Below are 12829 nucleotides of genomic sequence, written 5' to 3' on the forward strand. Positions count from 1 at the left end.
ACAGTTGATGCTGTGGGAAAAGCAGGATATCTTGAAATAATTTCCCAGAAAAATCCATGAATATATGAACCCGCAAATAGCGGGGATTGACTCTACTGTACTGGTTTGAAGGGATTACGTTAAGTAGTTTATCATTGTGCCCCTACCTGAATTTCTCCTACTCTTCCCTCCTTAACCCCTTAACCGCGGGCATGTCAGAGGCGGACTGTGCATCTCACACGGGGATATTCGCGCTACAACTGACTTTTTAAAATTATTTGCCAAAAATCAGATATTAGTCCTAGAATATTATTATTACATATGCATATGACACATACCTTCAGCTTTCTCCTGGGATGTTTGTTGAGCCTTCGTCGACTACCGTAGGACTTGTGGAGACTTCTGAAGTTGGGTAACGAAGTCTCCATTTTACACTTCCCGACACTCCGTAATATGATTACCACAGCCTGATAATATCACTAGAAACACTATTCTACGATTTTCAAGTAGTTTGGAATCCATACTCCAAAAAAATAACACTGTGAAAGCAATGTAAATTACAAGCACGTACCAGCTTCCCACTCGTGCTTGTTCCCCGCTGGTATTCTGTCATTTATTATTCATAAACACACTCACACTTTATATTCCTAGTACTTTATTACACTTATATATATACATAAAGTATTTATCCATAAGTTTCTTTCAGTAACAGTAGTTTATTTTCACTCCAGGCATTCACTTTCTCGTTCAGTAAACTAGAGCAGAGAGCAAAGCTTTCACTATCACTGTCACTAGTCCAAGTATTTGTACTCATATTCTTATATTAGTAATTATTTACATTTCTATTTTATTTACACTATGTTATACACTGTCACTTCCAGTAACTAAGGGCTCCTTTCCCTTGGAGCCAGGATGAACTTGGGACACTGAAGCACTCGTACTGGGAGTTTATCACCATTTCCTCCACTGGCTCATCACACGATTCACCAGAAAGATTGTAGTCACTGTCCATCATTATCATGGATAAATTAGCCAGTTCACGTTCAACAGCAGAGTCACTTAGTCCTTTACCCCTTCCCACACGAGGTTTAATAGGGATAGAGGTCACAGGGCCCTCTAGAAGCGGTGGAAATGGAGAGGCGCGAGTGCAGCGTGGTTTCATCTAAAGAGACAAGACTGAACTGAATGACGAGGCAGATATGGGGCCGCCAAGGGCTGACAACTTCAGCGTGGTGACAGCTGGTAGTTTATATGCTGTGAAATGATTGGCAGGAAATCTAGACAATACGTAATAAATTAGGTAGTTCCAGGTGAATGTAAATATCACTTAGGCTTCTCCCTTCCTTTCTTATATATATTTTTATTATGAGAACAGGTCATACAGCATATTTCAAGGGGAAATAAACAGGGAAAATTAGCGAACGAGTGCACGTGAGGTGTTGCCAGGTGATAATTAGCCAATTACCTTTTTTCTTTTTTATATACAGTATATACATTTACAACACTGGGTGGTAACCATATAACCAAACTATACGTGCTCCCTACATGTCAACAAGTGGGTTGGTGGAGTGTTAGTGCCCCTCCCCGTAAAACAAATACTGTACAGGTAACTCGCGCGGAACACGTGGGTTTCGTTCCTACCGTGCCGTGTTAGGTGCGAAATCGCGTATATTTAAACTACTCCGTACTTTGCCCCCTAGACCCCCCAAATGTGTTGTTTTGCTGTTATGTCACTGGTAATCACCAGAAAGCACTTTAAGTGGTTAGAAGGTTTATTTAATGTTATAACTCACAAATACAGTACTCCAGAGCAAAACTTCAACACACAAATACTGTACGTAAACACAAGGAAACATTCCGACGCTGATCATAGGTAATCATATAAATCAGGTTAACTGGTACCAGTGCTTTAACTTACAAGTACATACCAGAACAGTACGTATTTAACTTAGAAATGCAGTACTGTGATATCGAATGATTTCAGTACGTAATCTGTTAGGAATGGCTGGAAAAAAAAAAAAAAATGTTATGAATACATTTTCACCTTTTTGATATATGTTTATGGTAGTTTCGAGTTTTTTTTTTACGTTATCGTTGTGCCCATGCTTGGAAAAGGGAGCGAAAGAGTTTAATTTTCAGTCCTAAATGAGAAAACTGCACGTCCTCCAAGGCTAGACTCTGCCACGGGAGAATAAAGTGGAGGGTCAGTCCGATTAGCAATAAGGAAGTTGTGTCACAACTTCCAGCTCCCACACCACGAGAATGGCTAAAAATAGAATCGTAATGCAGTTTCAGAACTAACAATAAGTCTGATCATTACGAATACAGATACAAAGCAGAAATAAATACATTTACAGACGGGGAAAACGTACTTCTTCCATCATAACATGTTCATCTTTCTCTATCATTTTACGTTCATCTTGATCATTTTACCTTGTTATTTTCGCAATATATATTGCTGTCTCGTAAACAGGGTGGTTGTTTGTGTTTTGCAAGGGAGGAAAAAGATTGTATTTTCTGTCTGGGTCAAGATAATGGGTGTAACTATGTGTGGTTAGGCATGGCCACGAGCGAAAAAATCGTACATCCACTCATCACGATAGCAGGTGGTGAACTGACAGATGATACATGAGAGGGTGAAGTCAAGGTCAGTCTCATGTCCCAGATTTTCGTTCACTTCCCGAAAGTTTTTCACAGTTTTCTACAAGTTGCATTGCATCAAATGATCCAAACCATTACAGCAAACCTGAGCAAATAGGTAAAGATACCAAGACAAAATGTATTTTTCTCTTATTATAAGTCTTTAACGAACAAACAAAAAAAGGCAATATTCCGACGCCGATCATGGGTAATCATATAAATCAGGTTAACTGGTTACAAGGCTTTATTTAATGCTTTAATTGCTTACAAGTACATACCAGAACAGTAAATATTTAACTTACAAATACAGTACTGTAGAAAAGCAGTACAGTAAGAGTTTAACGAACAAACAAAAAAGGCAATATTCCGACGCCGATCATGGGTAATCATATAATTCAGGTTAACTGGTTACAAGGCTTTATTTAATGATTTAACTTTATTTAAGTGCTTACAAGTACAGTACATACGAGAACAGTAAATATTTAACTTACAAATACTGTACAGTACTGTGGAAAAAACGAACAAATAAAAAAAGCAATATTCTGATGCCTATCAGGTAAACTGGTTATAAGACTTTATTTCTTGCTTTAACGTTCTTTAATAGTACTTTAAGTTGCACATAAACTTACCAGAACAGTACAGTACTGTAAATATTTAACTTACAAATACTGTGCTACTGTGCTCGGGAATGTCTCACTCACTGAATAATTTCCCACCTAGACCGTCATGTAATCAAAACAAACCGCGCGCTGCGGTGACGTTCGAGGATTTGATCTTTCAAAGGCCTCTCCTGCGTTAATTTGTAGTTTTCATAATGTTTTTTTAATCTTACGTTGTCTTATATGTATCCCAGCCCTTACCGTGTATAATTGCGAGCGCGTTCCGTGAGATCGTGTTCCGTGCGAGTTACCTGTAACTCAAAGTCAAATGGCCACCCCGTACGGGATTATGGCATCTGGCAATAGATAAATAGATAGATTCTGTATAAGAATAGGGCATAAGGCTCATTCCAATGGATGAAATGAGTGGAAAAATCTAGGAAAGATTTGCCTAGTGCAGCACAGCTGGGGCAGGTGGGAGGAGAGGGTAATGGAGGGGAGGTAGGAAGGGGAGTCAAGAAGGGGGAGAAATGGCTAAATTGTCAACAATGGATGGGAGTACAGATGACAATAGCAGCACTGACTATTGTTAGACACTGGCAGTACTGACAGATGATACAAGCAGCCACTTGAAAGCCCAGGCAAATTCAAAATAACACAGAATCGCAAAAGTGACGCCCCGTGGTATGATCCATTGCACCTGAGCGTCACAAAAGTGACGCCCCGCGGTTAAGGGGTTAAATACACCCACACCACACTCATACCTGCGCACACATGCAATGGGCTGCATTCACCATTGCTGGTCATAACAGCTTTGCTAGGGCAGCAGTGATGCAGGCAGTGAACGGGATCGCTCACTCTGTTCACTTTCTCTGTTGTGAAATGGCAGACATTGCTATGAATGCCCATCACGCACTGCTAATTTTAAATATTGTATTAATTAACTGTGGTAGGTGTAGGCGCCCATCATCCGTACACATAGTGTATAGGTACTCTAATTTAGGGTGGCTCTACATTAAGTGGCAAGCCAAATTGTTTCCAGTAAACCACAAAATCATTTAATATGCCGGGAGGTAACCTTATAACCAACCAACAAGTGTTCCTTATGTAACAACAAGTGGGTTGGTGGAGGGTTAATGCCCCTCCCCAAAAACAACAACTAAAAATATAAACAAGAAGCCACTGACCAAGATTGACCAACAGATGACAACTAAGGATCGAACAAAGGACATGGTATAGATTGCAACATGAAATGTAAGGGGTGCGAATGAAGAAGTAAAAGAGGGAGAGATTTTTCAGTTGCTTGAGGGTGCAAAAGTGGACATATGTGGAATAACTGGGACTAAATGGGGAGGTGAGAGAGTGAGAGTATGGATGGAGTACATGTGCAAGAGTAGGTGAGAATGAGAGGGCAAAAGAAGGAGTATGTATTGTTGTATGCAAGAGATGGAAGGAGAATATATGGAAGTATAGATCAGCTGGTTCAAGGACTCTGTGGGTAAAATTGAAAGCAGGACAAGTAGGACTACACATGTGGTCGATTGTGTGTGTATATGTGCCAATGCAAGACCATGCAAGTAAAGTGAAAGAAGAGTTCTGGCCAAATGAGGATGCATGCATGGAAAAGTTTGAAAGGAATGAGAGAGTGTTTTTGATTGGAGATGTGAAAGGAAATGTAGGGAATGTGATGGTGGATGAAGTAGTTGGTGAGTGAGGTGTGCCTGCAGAAGTGGATGAGAATGGCAGTGCTCTAGTGGACATTTGTGAGGGGAGAGGTTAGTGATAGCCACTACTCTCTTTAGGCACAAAACAATCCACAGGTATACGTGGTGAGTGATGAGAAACGTGGGTGGTGAAATGAATGAATGGAAGGGAATGATTATGTGTGTGTGGATGACAGAATGAGAAGGTGTATAATGGATGCAAGAGCATCCAGAGTTTGGGGGAGAGAACTTTCTGACCACCATGTGGTGGTGGTGAAAGTCATGGTTCAAATGCAAAGGAAGAATAGGAGGAGGGAAGGACAGGAGAAAGTAGTCCAAACAAGGAGGGTAGAAATGTTACAAGAGGATGAAAAAAAAGGCAGAATATAAGAGAGGAGTGGAGAGTGATTGGGTAAATGTTGGCATGCTTTGGCGAGAGAAAGTTTAATCCCAGATCGATACCGGATCGAGGTAAAGTCGATCCCAACTGCTGATCCTATTTTGGCAAGCCTCAGTCCTGGTCCTGGATTGGAATGAAAGATGATCCCAGATCGATCTGAGGCAGTACACCTCCCCGAGGTAGACTGAGCTGGGCGATCCTGGATTGTGACATCACGGCAAAACAAATGTAGCATCAGCTCCTACACTGCAAGTGCCCTATTTTTTTTTTTTTTTTTTTTTTTTTAATATACTGAAAATGCCACTGTCAGTTACTAAGCTGGATATGAGGGGCTCAACTGTGTCTGGTTTCATCAGCAATGGGACCGTATTGCTGAAAATGAGAGCAGAATTACTGCTGGCCGAATCATCTGTCTGAACTTTCAACCGCCATCGTTTTGTTTACAATCAGATGGGGCACTGGGGCTTCGCCATGGCAGCAGGACAAGCCAATCTGAAACTGCTGGACTGTTTTGGCGTGGCCCTTCATTCTTCATTCATTCATTGCCAGACGCCATGTATCCCAGACGGGGTGGCCAATGGCTTAGAGTTAATTGTTTTACAGGGAGGGGCACTAATCCTCCAGCAAACCCACTTGACACGTAGGGATGCCAACAGCATCTGGTGTTCCCAGGTGGTCACCCATCCAAGTACTGACCAGACCCAACGTTGCTTAACTTCGCTGATCGGACGGGAAGCGGTGTACTCAACGTGGTATGGCCGTTGGCGTGGCCCTTCTGGATCAATAATCTGCCTCTATCCTAATCCAACCCCACTGATCCCACCAAAATAGGCCTTATGATTTAGAGCGGATGGAGGAGGTGGAAGGTGTGTGCAAGATAATCACAAAACAAATCTGTGCAGCATGTGAGGTGGTGTGTGGGGTGAAGAGATGATGAAAGGGGGTGCAAGGAACAGAATGATGGAATGAAGAGGTGAGACAAGATATGGCACAAGAGAAGAAAGCATATGATGAGTGGATGGGAAGCAGGGGTGTAGAGGAAGGTGAGAGATGGAAGAGAGAATTATATGTGGAAAGGAAAAGGTGAAAAGATTAGCAACAGAGTGTAAGAGAGTGGATAAGGAATTTGGAAGGAATCTGAGTGTACAGTGGTGGGAATGTATGAAAATGTTCTGGAATGTGGTAGAGAGAGATAGACAGGGTGTTAAAGAAGTTAGTTGGGGAGTGAAAGATACAAATGGGAGATTGCTAGTAGAAAAGGGGGATAATGTGAGCAGATGGAGAGAACACTTTAAAGGAACTGTTAAACACAGAGTGAAATTAATGTGAGTATGAGTGGCTGGGAGAAGGGAGGTGAGAAGACAGTAAGGAATCAGTGGGCTGGAAGTAGTGGAAGGAATGAAGAAAGTCAAAATGGGGAAAGGCCCAGGAACTGATGGTGTGTGGAGAAATGTTGAAGCACTGGGGAGAGATAGTAGCAAAATGGATATGGAAGATGTGCAGATTGGCATAGGAGGAAGGTAGAGTCCCAGAAGATAGGAAGTCAGGTATAATTATTCCATTATACAATGGAAAAGGGGGAAATGTGTGGTAATCATATGGGGAATTTGTCATCTTGGTGTTACAGGAAAAGTATGTGGTAGGATACTTATTGACAGAGTTTGGGAAAGAACACAGGAATTAGTTGGTGAAGAAATGGGAGGCTGTAGGATGGAAAGAGGTTGCATAGATCTGATATTAACTCTTAGGTCTTTAGTTTCTAAAGAAGGGAAAGAAATTGTATGCCGCCTTAATGGATTTGGAGAAAGCATATGACACGGTGGATAAACAAGGAATGTGAAAAATACAATAGATGCTTATTCTAATGAACTAATTCAGCCAACCCCCATTCCGTTATCTCAAATTTTCCGCTAAATCAAGTTCCATAACCAAGGCCAACATAAAGCCAAATTTTTCGGTATTTTGAGATATCTTCCACTAAATCCCTGAAGGCAATCCAAACCCAGCAAACTATGCTAACTATCAGTGCTACACACAGTAGTCTACACCCATAATTAATACCTCTAGAAATGCATTATTGTGTATGGAATTTCCTTAATGGAATTATGCTTGATTTAACAGATTTTTTCAGTTAAATAGGGCAAAAATACAGGGAAAAAATAATTCCATTCTCTCAGGCCTCCATAAAATCAGTGATTGTTAAATAAAGCATCTGCTGTACAGCGCACCCCCACACAATGTGAACTCACACTGTGTGAATCACCTACAATGCGAGGTCAACCCAGAAAATGCTTATCTTTTATCGAATGCGAAATCTGTGAATTAAACTTCCCAACATGCAATTCGGCTCTATGATTCCAGGGCAAAAATGGACTTCCAGCCATTACCACAAGTGTCAGGCTGGACAATGCAAGTCAGTCACATGAAGGCAGGTGGCTGGCAACGAGCCAGATTCAAACTGATGGGTGGTTGACCAGCTATCTGCACGCCATCTACCGACTTTCCTGGGTAAACAGACAGTTATCCTCCATATTGCCGTGAGAACGTATGTTGTACCTCGCATCCTGTGGTCCGTTTTAGCATCATAAGTACCCACCTGTTCATCATGGTCTCACCTGTCGATTCTGAAGGCTTTATGGCACCTCCAGGAGACCTCAGCAGTGACAGTGAGAGTGACAACGGGGCAACCCGCCCCACGGGGCAAGAGTAGACACCTGAGTCTCAGATACCCACCCCCCTCCCTTCTTAACAAGCCCAGAAGTCATTTAAATACAAGTACATGGTGTTCTATTCATTGTTGTATTTGTTGGTCCAACTAGAAGTACTGTTAGACAAAGTATTAGCAGGGTAGACTAGGCTGAAAGGGGACCCGAAGACCAAGCCCTGGGAGGGCTGTCCACCATTTACCATATTTCCCATAAGTTCTTTGGTTCACACAATGCGAAATCATCGAATGAGAGGGTTTCTGCCACTCATGAACTCGCATTGTGTGAGGGTGCACTGTATTAAGAATAGATAGAATAAATGGAAAGTTGTTGAATGCTATGTAAAGTATGTATGAAGGTGCTAAAGCTGCATTGCCTGTAGATAGTGAAATGAGTGAATTTTTCTATTTGAATGTTGGATTGAAACAGGGATGTGTCATGTCTCTATGGTTGTTCAATCTGTATATGGATGGGGTTATAAAAGAGATACAAGCTAGGCCAGTGGATGTTGGAGCAGCCCTAATGAGAGAGGACAGCATTTGGAAACTCCCTGTACTGTTGTTTGCAGATGATTCTGTACTGTTAAGTGAAGATGAAGGGGAACTGTGAGGCTTGGTGAATGAGTTTGGAAGTGTGTGTAAAAAACAAAATCTAAAGGAAATTGTAAGGAAGAGTAATGTTATGATCTTCAAGAGTAGTATGTCACTGAATGTACAGTGAGGTTGGATGATTAGGACAAGGAAAATGTGAGTGCATTTAAGTACTTGGGTAGTGTGATGAGTAAGGATGGAAGTTTGGAGGGTTAAGTGCTTGAAAGGATACAAAAAAGAGGATAGGTTGCTGGTTCTTTGAAAGCAATGATAAACAGGGAAGTGATCGTGGAAGTAAAGAAAAGTCCCCGCATGACAGTATTGTGATACCAACTCTAATGTATGGAAGTGAAGCTTGGACCTTGTTGGAAGGACACAAGTCAAGAGTGAGAGCTGTGGAAATGAGTTATTTGAGGAGCATGTGGATTCACATGGAGAGACAGACTGACAAATGAGGAAGTAAAGGAGTGTTGTGGTGTGGATGTGGATGTGATAGGAAGCGTTAGAAGAAACACATAGAAGTGGGTTGGTCATGTAACAGAGGAGAGTGAGAGACTGATAAGAAGAGCGTATGTGAGCGAGGTGGAGGGGAGGAGAGGGAGGGGGAGGTCAAGGATGAGATAGAGGGATGAAGTGGAGAGATATGAGTGAGGAGGATGTAAGCTGGGAGCAGGGCAGTGAAACGGCGCTGGACAGGGCGACATGGAGGCAGTTTGTTTGTGGCCACCCTTTACGGGATTAAGGCATCTGGCTATAGACAGGCAGATAGATAGTATTAATGATGCAACTCGGTAAATTTTATCCATTTTCATAACAGTAGTGTAACTGGCTGAGCCCTGAGTGGCTTTGACATTACTGAAGTACTCTAGTAATGGCTGAAAAATACAGGGTAGTTGTAATTTCGGACAGTATTGCTTTACATTACAACTGATTTTCCTGTTTTTCACTACCAGCAATATAAGACTTTTGCCATCTATGATACTCTTGTCTCGAATTAAACATAATATCAGTAAGAGAAGCCAGCTTAACAAGGGTGATTGAATTTCCATATGCGACATATGTCTTATAATGACTCGGCAGTCTCGCTAGCTAGCATCTCTCCAATATGATTGCCTTGCTAGTTAATGAGTGGATGACAAGCAAAGTGATCATGATTGCCTTTCAGAATGTTAGCGGGCAGTTCACCAGTATTCATGTTAGCTTGCTACAGTTGGGTGAATGCTAGACACTATCTGTCCATCTTGTTTATTGTCAGACACCTTAATCCCGTAAAGGGTGGCCACAAACAAATCGCCTCCATGTCACCCTGTCCAACACCATTTCACTGCCCTGCTCCCAGCTCACACACCCCTCTCTCACATACCTCTGCATCCCTCCATCTCATCCTTGGCCTCCCCCTCCCTCTCCCCCCCTCCACCTCACTCACAAACATTCTCCTCATCAGTCTCTCACTTTCCATCCTTTCCACATGACCAAACCACCTCAGTGTGTTTCTCCTAACGCCTCCTATCACATCCACATCCACACCAAAACGCTCCTTCACTTCCTCATTTGTCAGTCTGTCTCTCCCTGTGACTCCACATGCTCCTCTCAAATAACTCATTTCCATAGCTCTCACTCTTGACTTCAGTCCCTCCAACAAGGTCCAAACTTCACTTCCATACGTTAAAGTTGGTATCACAATACTGTCATGTAGTAACTTTTTCACTTCCATGCTCACTTCTCTGTTTCTTATCACTGCTTTCAAGGAACGAGCAATCTTTCTTCCTTGTTGTACCCTTTCAAGCCCTATTGCAGCTTATTTCACATCCCTGTCATAGGACTTCATGACTAGTATAGTATTACTATACTGAAATCTCAGTACAAACCAGCAGTCACAATGGGGAGGGGCAATTTCAGGCTAGTTTATTTATTTATTTATTTTTTTCCCATTACCGGTAATAACAAAACAGAGGAAGGAAAAACAAATGAATAAAAAAATAATCCATACACCAGATTACTGACATCCTACATTCATAAACAATCTGTAACAGTTGGACTTGAACAGCTGCAGGTTGAAGTTTGGGGGGAAATAGCTTTGGGGAAGTGAGTTCCAGAGAGATGCAGTTCGAGGAATAAAAGAATTCTGATGGGCAGAAGTTCTGCAATATAGCTGAGTGACATTCCAATCACGAGTGCTACCAGATGCCCGTGTAGCACAAGGGAAGGCAAGGAGAGGTGGCGCCATGGTTGCAACTTCATCTGAGCATTTGCCATACAAGTATCTGTAACATAATGCAAGGGAGGCAACATTCCTTCTTACTTGTAGGGGAGGTTGTTTATTTGTGATAGCAGGGTTATTAATAATTCCAACAGCTTTGTTCTGAATTTTGTCTAGTTGTTTTAGTGCAACCTCTCCACATCCATTCCACAAGGGTGAGCAATATTCTAGCTGAAAGCACACATAAATCATAGCTAACTCCCTCTGTCTGTATTTCTTGCTTCCTATGATCTCCAGTCTTTCAAACGCAGTGTGGCCAGGCATCTCGAAATGATCGGATCTTGAATTTGGCTCTCTCTTGTATTTTGTTTTTCTCTTGGAAGGAACAACAATTGCGGGCTCGCAGCCTTTGGTTCCTTCTCCTCGCATAAAAAAAAAAAAATGCTCCTCAGTGAAGAAGTTATGGATTCTGTACAATAATCCAATTTTCTCTGAGGCAGTTTTAGCAAGTGATCTGAAATGAGAGGTCCAGCTGAGGGCACTGTTAAGTAAGACAACGAGAATTTCAATTCTTTTGGAGATGGGAATATTACTAGTACTGACGGTAATATACAAATCTGGCGATATCTGTCTCTTTGTATATATTTGGTTTTACAAGCATTAAATGAGACAAGGTTATTTTGTCCCCACTGAGTGATCTCAGATTAGTCTTGATTTGTGGAGATGGCTGCACTGAGTTGAGAGTTAGAGATAGCAAACTTTGTGAATGGGTGTTTGAGTGTGAATGTAGCATGAAGTGTTGAGTCATCTGTATGTGAATAGATGGGATTGTGGGTGACAGATAAGAGATCATTAATATGGATTGGGAATAGGGTTGGTGCCAGAACTGATCCTTGTGGCACACTGGCATTAACTGAGTGGAAACTGGAATATACATCATCTACCATCTACTTTTACTCTTATTTTTCTATCACTGAGATGAGGATAGCAGAGACATAAAAGACGTTAGTCCACAGAAAGGGAGTTTGAATAGCAGGGAACAGTGCCACAGTCTGTTAAAAGTTTTAGAAATATCAAGGGCTATTGCATGAGTTTCTTCATGTTGGTCAATTGATTGATGGATAGTATGAGTCAGGAGATTGAGCATATCAATGGTGGTTCTTTCGTGACAAAAAACATATTGTCTATCACTAATAAGCTGTTGGATTCGTGATGTGTAACATGTGCTTGTTAATTACAATTTCAAATACTTTACCAACAGAAGACATGATAGCTATTGGTCTGTAATTAGTGGGGTCAAAAGAACTTCCTTTCTTTGGAATTGGTGGCTACTGGCTTCTTTCCATGAAATAGGAAATGAAGAAGTATGTATCCATAGTGTGAATAATTTAGCTAGAATAGAGGCAACTACTGGGAAGCACTTTTTCAAAACAATTGGAGGAATTCCATCTGGTCCTGAAGCTTTGTTGGTCGGTAAATTGTCTATGATGGATTTTAAGTATCTAGCCTGGACTTTAAGTGGAACAATTTTGGGAAAGTCAAGTTCTAGTACAGGGACATTCTGGCTGACATCCTCTACGGTAGAATTTCTGGCAAATGTACTGACAAGGATATTCACTTTACCATGCAGATCATTTGTAACATTACCATCTGAAAATTTAAGTGGGGGAATAGATGATGACTGGTTAAAGTTATTATCGAAAGAAATGAGAGTTGACCAGAATATTCTATTGTCATTAGGATTGTTAAGTAGTTTTGATGCTTGGTTTTGAAGAAAGATTGATTCAGCAGGATTTATTGCTGCTTTTGCGTAGTCTCTAACAATTTTAAACTGACAGACTGATTCAGATGTTTTTTATTTTAATTTGTGGATTGCACAATTACCTTTTTTTTTATCCCACCCCGTGGTGTGCAAAATATGAAGGAAAAAAGTTTTTTTTTTAATTTTTGTTTATTATAAACTTGAAGATAAACACCCAGGACATCATCTGGTAAAAAAGAATAATAATCTCT

General features: G+C 41.2%; 1 protein-coding gene and 1 non-coding gene across 2 annotated transcripts in view; both read right to left on the reverse strand.

The window, feature by feature from the left end:
• Positions 1–12829, reverse strand: part of LOC145412169 (phytanoyl-CoA dioxygenase, peroxisomal-like) — an 80894-nt gene that overhangs the window by 38251 nt on the left and 29814 nt on the right. The gene's annotated exons all lie outside the window — the stretch shown is intronic.
• On the reverse strand, positions 5969–6087 carry LOC145412291 (5S ribosomal RNA). Its single transcript, XR_013899553.1, has one exon. It is a non-coding gene; the product is annotated as a 5S ribosomal RNA (ribosomal RNA).

This window comes from Coenobita brevimanus, chromosome 92 (genome assembly GCF_032717465.1).
Source record: "Coenobita brevimanus isolate Jiangsu-jjx chromosome 92, ASM3271746v2, whole genome shotgun sequence".
In the NCBI taxonomy this organism is placed as follows: Eukaryota; Metazoa; Arthropoda; class Malacostraca; order Decapoda; family Coenobitidae; genus Coenobita; species Coenobita brevimanus.